Genomic DNA, 9,072 nt, shown 5'->3' on the forward strand with positions numbered 1-9,072 from the left:
TGGGGATCAGCCACGCCCCTGGGAAGGTACCTAACCACAGTGGTAGCCAAATCAGACAAGAAGCCACCCTGAACCCCTAGATACGTGGTATATGCCCACTTTCCACCAGCAATTGTGAAACCCAGGGGGAACTTCCCATTCTTCTGCACGCTGCTTCCATCCTGCAGGAAGATCCTGCTTGCACCACCCAGGTGCTGCACTCCAGTGGCTCTGCCCTGCCATCTCACCCCCTGTGGTTTTGCTCCCTGCCCCTCCCGCCTGTTCCCTCCACCCTGCAGGGGTCCTCTCCCAAACCAGGGGCACCCCCTCACCCAGGGGCTAGGTGCCCCCCCCCCAGCTCTGGCCTACGAACACATACCTCTGGTTGAGCTAGTTGCTCTTGTTTCTTTTGAAACTTAGTCTTCTCAGGGACAAGCAGTACTCAATAACAAACACTGATTCTAGAGCACGATACATGAAGCAGAGACAACTCCTTTACATCTGTAACAAATATGTATGCCATGATCGACTATACTTCTTATAAGTCTGAAGCTGCACTGTGCCATGTTATCTCTCTATGGTATATGTGTTTGATTAAAAAAACATACCAAAAAAGACTTTCCAGACCAATTTCAAGTAGAAGTTGTTGGGGTCCTTTGACAGAAGGTGAAAAGAAGCATGGATTACCACAGCGCTCTGTCTTTATTGCTGTGAGGCTGGACATATGATTGATTTAAGGCTGTGCTACATTGTCAAATAGGAAGGTTAGTACAATTCAATCATTTTACGATAAGAAGTTGGGAGAACACAGGCTCTCCTATATTGGATCATTCATGAAAAATGCTGACAATCATTTATGTCTATTACTCAATGTGATCAAGACTAAAGATGGGCAGTTTGTTAATGCTTCTACCTTGCTAGAATGTGAGGCATGTAGTTTGTTCATAAATCAGGATGGATAGGGCAAAAAGGAATAGAAAGCCAAGGAGATGTCTGAAAAAATGTGAACAGTTGGTTTCTTCTTTCGGTTGAATTTAAGAATACAAGAGGCGTCTTTTCCAATGCAGGTCTCTTTTGGAAATCGTACAGAAGTGTTAAGTTAGATATTATTGCCTCTCATCACTATGTCGTCATCTTTGGAATTACTTGTCTTAATATGCACAATCCATATGTGAATTGATCTGCTCAAACCATTTCTTAATTATCACAGTTTTGTCACATTATGCTTCCGGATGTTATTGGTCTCCGAGTGATGAACTAAAGGGTTCTACATCTGACCAAATTGTAGCTAACATGTCTCCAGTGCCAAAGCAGTATAATGCCTTTTATTCAGTTATGGCCACCATTGCTGCCTGTGTGCAACCCACTAAGAACAGCGTGGCATGGAGGGGCCCCTACCACCCTCCCCCACTTATCGCAGACTATATTAGGACACCATATCCAATGGGGATCACTCTTCCCCATCCATCCTTTTCAAAGTCTGCGGCCTGTTTCATTGCCCTCCCTCAATCCTCTCTATTTCAACCACCTGACCTACTATAAGGGGGGCTTCTGTGAACTGAAATAGGCACATGGTACTGTGCCCCTGTCAGGACTGGGACCCAGGACTCAGTGGGGAGATGTGTATTCAGTGGTTTCCTGCCCGCAGGTGCCCCTATCCTTATTGTTTGCCCTAAACATGACAAGGCCACTGCGGTCACGGCCGAAGCAGCGGCTCAGGTTGAGGTGCCCTGCAACCTCCTGATCGAACGATGCAGCTTACGCTATCAGGACACTCTCGAAAATTCGAGGAGATCCTACAAGGTGTCCTAGACATTAAATCTTCCCTGGAACCCAAAATAGATGCCCTGGTGATTGACACAGGCTTCATGCATGAAGAACACAAGAAGTTGAAAGGCCAGGTGGAGGACATGGAATCTACTCTGGCAGCGCTCAGACCGGCAGACTTTCATATCACAGCCCTACAGTAGGAGGCACATTACCTCAGGAAATGAGTCAAGGATCATAAAGGCTACTTCTCCCCTAATAATGTGAGGATTGTGGGACTCCCGGAACGAGCCAAAGGCCACAGCATTGAGCTCTACCTAGAGGACTGGCTTGCACAGACTGTTCTGGGGGGGGGGGGACTATTGACCCCTTTCTCACTGGAACAAGTGCACAGTGTTTCAGGTGGACCGTCCCATCCTTGTGCCTCTTTCCTGGAAGTGAAGCAGCACCTTCGAGCCCTGGAAATTAAGTACGCCTTGTAGATTCCTGCCACTTTAAAGATAATACATAATGGCCACACCACCTTATGTGCAACCCTAGGAGAAGCGTGGACCAGGGTGAAAAGTTGGGGCATCGTCTCGCCACCCACAGGAGAAGGAGTACTTGGGAGCTGGCAGGTGCAGAGGCATCGGAGGCCCCGTGACAGGGTCAGGACGGTGGGCCCCATGAGGGAACAGGCAGACAGTGCCAGTGGTGGACTGGTCACAAGGGTTTTCTTCCTGGATGATACATTGCTCCAACACCACCCTACACCCTCAGTTGAATTGCTGCTACCTCTCTTAACTGCTATGAGAACATGTTTCTATGCATTATAGCATTGCTGGCTGGGCGCCTGTTGACACATTGGTGTGGGAAGGGGTGTTGGGAAGTTGATGTTACTTTTCTTTGTTTGTTGCATTTTTTATGTTTTCTATATGGTATGCATGGACGGGGATCGGGGTGCTTGTTTGGGGGTGGGGCGGGGGCACATGGTTACAGCATCTGGCTCTTATTGCATTAACCATGTCGGTCAGTGATCATTTTGCTGGGACACAGTACCAGCTTACGACCTGAAATGTCATAGGCATGGACACTATGTTAAAAGGTATTGCATCTACAAATATCTGACGAGGCACGGGGTATGCATAGACTTTCTTTAAGAGATCCACCTCTTTTTATCTGCTATAGAGGGGGTGTGGTCAAGAGATGGCGGGGTACAGTGATAGGGACCACATACTCCAGTTACGCATGGGGTGTTTTGATATGGGCTGCTCCAGGGGTGCCTCCTTTGGTGTTGTACGCTAAAACTGAACCAGAGGGGAGATATGTAGTGGTGGAGGAGTTGTTAGATGGGTCTCCAGTTCCCCTAATACCATTATATGACCTAACTCCAACCAGGCATTCTTTCTAAACTCATTAACCACAGCGTTACTGACTGGCACTCCGTGTTATTATGGGGACTACAATTGTGTCCCGGATGTGGTGTTAGATTGTACGCATTTGACAGTCCCTGGTGCACAGTCCATTTCCTTGACAATAAACCTGCAGCAATGGGTGTCCGATGCCCAGGTGTTGGAAGCTGGCCTCTGCTTACACCCACAACTAGGGAATACCCCTACTACTCAAGTTTACATGACCTCCACACTAGAATCAATCTCTTCTATTGTAGAGCCACTGCACTCCCCAGGGTATCAAAGACTGAGTACCTTGGACAAACCTCCTCTGACCACAACCTGCTCTTACTGCCGTGATGCATGCCGACGTGGTGCCTACCTGTGGAAGCCCTACAGAACAAGGCGTTATGAGCTACTCTGTCTAAGCACCTGGATTCGTATTTCAGAGAGAACGCAAGTATTGCCTTGGATGCCAGGATAGAGTGGGACATATTTAAAGTGGTACTCAGAGGTCTAGCTATCAAATGGTGTTTTGCACCAAATTTATATTGCAGAAGAAGCTTCAATGCTTGGAAGCAGAAATCAGAGCACACAAATTATCACTACCCACAGAACAGCCAGGCAGCCGCTCTTCCATTAGTGCAGGTGAAGCTCGCTCACAATACCACTTTAGTTAAACTGGGTACCCTGGACTACAGGGAGTACTTGGCTAGGAAACATGCGGAGGAGGACAAAGCGGCCAGACTCCTTGCCTGGTTCATTATTTCAGACTTCCCCAGGACCCCCATCACAGCTATTTGGGATATGACTGTCACCATTGTCAACTCTATGGAAGCCATTAACCTTGCTTTCTGCTCCTATTCCAGCATGCTGTACATGGCTCCGGTAACAGTGGACACCTCCGCGATACAGACATTGATAGATGCACTGCATCTCCCATGATTGCAGGCATCTCACCAAGCAGAATTGGAAGTGTCACTCTCTGGGGACGAAATCTCTCAGGCACTCAAACAAATGGCATGCAGTAAGATCCTGGGCACGGATGGTTGGCTCGTAGAGTTCTACACTGACCTCTCATTGCAACTCACCCGCACCTCCTCCAGGTCTATGAGCAACGTTGGACTGGCTGTACCGGGCAGCAGGTATTTCCCCAATAATCTGGAATGGAAGAGGGACAGTTTTGTATCAGTTCAGCAGTTTTAAAGGCACTGCAGAGTCCCTTGTACATCCACTAGTTTTCAGGCAATAATAAAAGTGTCAAGATAACCTGGGGCCATATTATCAAGGAACGGCGATAACATTATTGTGATTAATGCAACTGCTGGAGAGAGATTGGAGTTTTGTCTAGTGGCAGTTTTGACTCATCTAAGGTAGCACAGAGGATTAATATGCCTGCTGCAGAGGACGTATACCATGCAGATCACAGAAAAATATTTTATGTGCTTCACTTAGTGGGATACAGCTTTTGTCACAGAGGCCCTTTTGTTACTGTGCAGTTCATAAGTTACAATCATAATCTAGCACAATGAGATATGAAATGTCATCTAAGAGCTGCATGCAAACTGTATGCCACAAGTTAGAATGTTATGTTTTTTCTGACTCTTTTATTGTCCTAATGTTGCTAAAAGGGTTTATTTGGGTAGAAATACATTCTTATTAGTGAATCCATCCCTAACCACAGTGTTATGTTTTGAATCCAGGGTTTGTGCTTCTCCACACCAAGGACTCTTAAAAATGCCTACCAGTATGGATGACATGAATTCTACACTTTGTAGCCCCCTTTATCTTCTGTAACATTTTCTATGCAATGATTTACACATGTATAATTCATTGCCTCTGTGTTTGTGTGTAATGTAAAGTGCTCGGACACCCTACACTGGAATGAGAGGTGCTATAAAACAAATTTAATGCATGTGAGAGAGGGGCTATGGAGAGATGAGGGGCCCCGTTGGAGGTTGATAGTGAGGTAATCATTGAAAGGCCCCCACAAAGATTGTTGAATTCTGGTGCACTCTAAGGTCCTCATTTACTATGCTTTAAAAGCTAATATAATTGAATATATAATAAAAAAATCTGTTGTAGAATGCTCAAATTTTCTTGGAGCAGAACCCCCTCAAACCCTCCTTATAGTGGTCAGGCTCACTAACTGCACTCAGTATGCACCGTAAAGGGGCTGGTCCAACAAAAATTGCCGAGGCTGCTGTGGGTTCCTAGTCCGACCCTGTCTATGAGTCAGCATACTCATCGGGAATACTTCCCCAATCTATAACGGAAGCAGTACTAGTAGTCGTTTCCAAACTAGACAGAAATCCCTTGCTGCTGGGGTCTCATTGCCTCCTGTCCCTTTTATATGCCTATAAGATCCTCAGGAAGCTGCTGGCCAATAGATTGATTCCTATAGCACAACACGTAATAGTCCCCGAACAAAATGGGTTCATACCCGGTAGAAACACCTTTTGAGCTTACGCCGCCTTTTCATATTAGTGAACTGGATGAGGAAATCCAGTACTAACCCCTGGGTTGCTTCCATCAATATAGAGAAGGAGTTTGACACTCTGGGGTGGGATTATCTAAAGGAGGTCCTCCACAGACTTGGTGTGGGGCTGAGTTGCCAAAGCCTGGGTTTCGCTACTCTACAATACACCGATGGTAAGAGTGAGGATGGGTGCTACCATCTCTGACCTACTCCACATAGAACGTGGCACACTGCAGGTCTGTCCCCTCTCCCCAACCATCTTCGCTTAGGCCACGGAGCCCCTTGTGTGTACGCTTCGCTTTGCGGCCAGAAATTAGGGTGGTCAGGTCGAGGACCGGTGGCATATAATTTCATTATATGCAGATGACATGCCTGTACACCTCTCTGTGAGGATGCAGAAAACATTACATGCCTTATAGAGCTCCTGCACCTTTTGGTGGAGGTTTTGGCCTTAAGGTGAACTTGGACAAATCCTATCTCTTTCCCTTAACAGTGACTACGGATGAGCAGCAACATAAGACACACCCCTCCCCTGGAGCTATGCCACCTTTAAAAACCTGGGGATCAGTGTGTATCACACTGACAAAGACCTGGTGGATGGCAATAAAGGGGGGGCACTGACCACAGTAAGAAGCTCCATGTCATTGTAGACGGGCCTCACGCTTTCCCTTATGAGGGTCTTAGCCATCTCCAAAATGTTGGCACTCTCGCGACTGCTATATTTCTTCTCCACCATTCCTATCCTGCAAAACAAGGGGTTCTTTAAAAGACTACGTTTACTTTTGATTGTATTGATATGGGACAATGGGAGGCGATGGGTGACAATCTCCTCATTTTATGCCCAGCTGGTAGAGGGTATATTATGAGCCCCAAACTACAAGTACTACTATACAGCTGCCCAACTGCAGTGGCCGACGCGCTAGCTAACTGGAAACAGCATGTCAGAACTGGGACATTGGTTCAGAGGATCATCTCCACAAACGTATTGAGGTGGTTACTGTGCCTTGAGGTGATGGCTCCAAAAGGAGATGAGAACATCTTTATGCTGGTGGCTAGGACATGCTGGGGCACCTTACACTACTAAGTGTCACACATATACCCCCTATGCATTGTCTTTGCCCCTCTGGGAGATGCCAGGTTGCACCACACTCTGACCGAGACAAGATGTGACCCAGTGGACATAGGCGGGCCTTATCACATGGGGGAAATCTTTTCAAAGACAAGATTCTCCACACTTGTAAAGGCCTGATGGATGACTATGATATTCCACTCGGCTCTTTCCTAATTTACGCTACCCTCACACACCAGCTCTACCAGGTCTGGCATAGGATAGACGAAGAGCCAGAGATCTCATTTTTTTGCAGAAATTACTTGTACATGGGGGGCCAGATGAGCCATCACTTGCCTGTATAGCACTTTACGCACGGACAGCGGTACAACGCTCCAGGTGCTGAGGACTTACTGGGAGACTGCACTACACACAGAGTTTACGGGTAGGCAATAGGCACACCGTATGTGGAGGGTTAAAATTATCTCTACGAACGTTGGGCTTAAGTCTACCTGGTTCAATTATTTCCATCACACTTATCTCACCCCCAATCAGATCGCCCATAGGTACCCGGGCACCGGGGATGTCTATACCCATTGCTCCACTGATACGGCAGATTTTATACACATGGTGGGGGATTGTCCCTCCATCAGCTCTTACTGGGATGAGGTACTCACTCATATCTAGGAAGCACTGGGTTCCCACCAGATGAAAGATGCACTATGTTGTATTCTGGTGCTTACTTCTTGCATCGCTGAATGAAAACCTCCTAATAAATTCATTGACCTGGCCCTAATTCTCGGCAAGTGGCAGACAGCCATGGGTTGGAAGTCAGTCCTTTCCCCCCTATACAGCTGCGGCTCTCTGAATTACGCTCTGGAATGTTGACTGAGTGAGACACGCTGCTCAGAGTCGGTGCAGGTCGAGGTGGGGATCAGCCACGCCCCTGGGATGGGAAAGGTACCTAACCACAGTGGTAGCCAAATCAGACGAGAATCCACCCTGAACCCCCAGATACGTGGTATATGCTCACACTTTCCACCAGCAATTGTGAACCCCAGGGGGAACTTCCCATCCTTCTGCACGCTGCTTCTATCCTGCAGGAATATCCTGCTTGCACCACCCAGGTGCTGCACTCTAGTGGCTCTGCCCTGCCATCTCACCCCCTGTGGTTTTGCTCCCTGCCCCTCCTGCCTGTTCCCTCCACCCTGCAGGGGTCCTCTCCTAAACCAGGGGCACCCCCTCACCCAGGGGCTAGGTGCCCCCCCCCAGCTCTGGCCTACGAACACATACCTCTGTCTAGTTGAGCTAGTTTCTCTTGTTTCTTTTGAAACTTAGTCTTCTCAGGGACATGCAGTACACAATAACCAACACTGATTCTAGAGCACGATACACGAAGCAGAGACAACTCCTTTACATCTGTAACAAATATGTATGCCATGATCGACTATACTTCTTAGAAGTCTGAAGCTGCACTGTGCTATGTTAACCTCTATATGGTATATGTGTAAAATACCAAAAAAGACTTTCCAGACCAATTTCCAGTAGAAGCTGTGAGGGGTCCTTTGACAGAAGGTGGAAAGAAGCATGGATTACCACAGCGCTCTGTCTTTATTGCTGTGATGCTGGACATATGATTTAAGGCTGTGCTACATTGCCAAAAAAGAAGGTTAGTAGAATTCAATCTTTTTACGATAAGAAGTTGGGAGAACACTGGCTCTCCTATATTGGATCATTCATGAAAAATGCTGACAATCATTTATTTCTATTACTCAATGTGATCAAGACTAAAGATGGGCAGTTTGTTAATGCTTCTACCTTGCTAGAATGTGAGGCATGTAGTTTGTTCATAAATCAGGATGGATAGGGCAAAAAGGAATAGAAAGCCAAGGAGATGTCTGAAAAAATGTGAACAGTTGGTTTCTTCTTTCGGTTGAATATAAGAATACAAGAGGCGTCTTTTCCAATGCAGGTCTCTTTTGGAAATTGTACAGAAGTGTTAAATTAGATATTATTGCCTCTCATCACTATATCGTCATCTTTGGAATTACTTGTCTTAATATGCACAATCCATATGTGAATTGATCTGCTCAAACCATTTCTTAATTATCACAGTTTTGTCACATTATGCTTCCGGACGTTATTGGTCTCCGAGTGATGAACTAAAGGGTTCTACATCTGACAAAATTGTAGCTAACATGTCTCCAGTGCCAAAGCAGTATCATGCCTTTTATTCAGTTATGGCCAAGCCTAAGGCCCGTTCTCTTCCACTTCATAAGGAGTATGACTGCTGTACACATTATACCAAGATGTGTGGTGCCTTTTCAGAAAATGTATTCTCTGAAATATGAAATAATTAATGCCTAGGTACAAGAGAATCTATAGAATAGGGTGATTGTTCCATCTTCTTCTCTTGATTGCTTCTGGTT

Source organism: Triturus cristatus, chromosome 10 (assembly GCF_964204655.1).
Source record: "Triturus cristatus chromosome 10, aTriCri1.1, whole genome shotgun sequence".
Taxonomy (NCBI): Eukaryota; Metazoa; Chordata; class Amphibia; order Caudata; family Salamandridae; genus Triturus; species Triturus cristatus.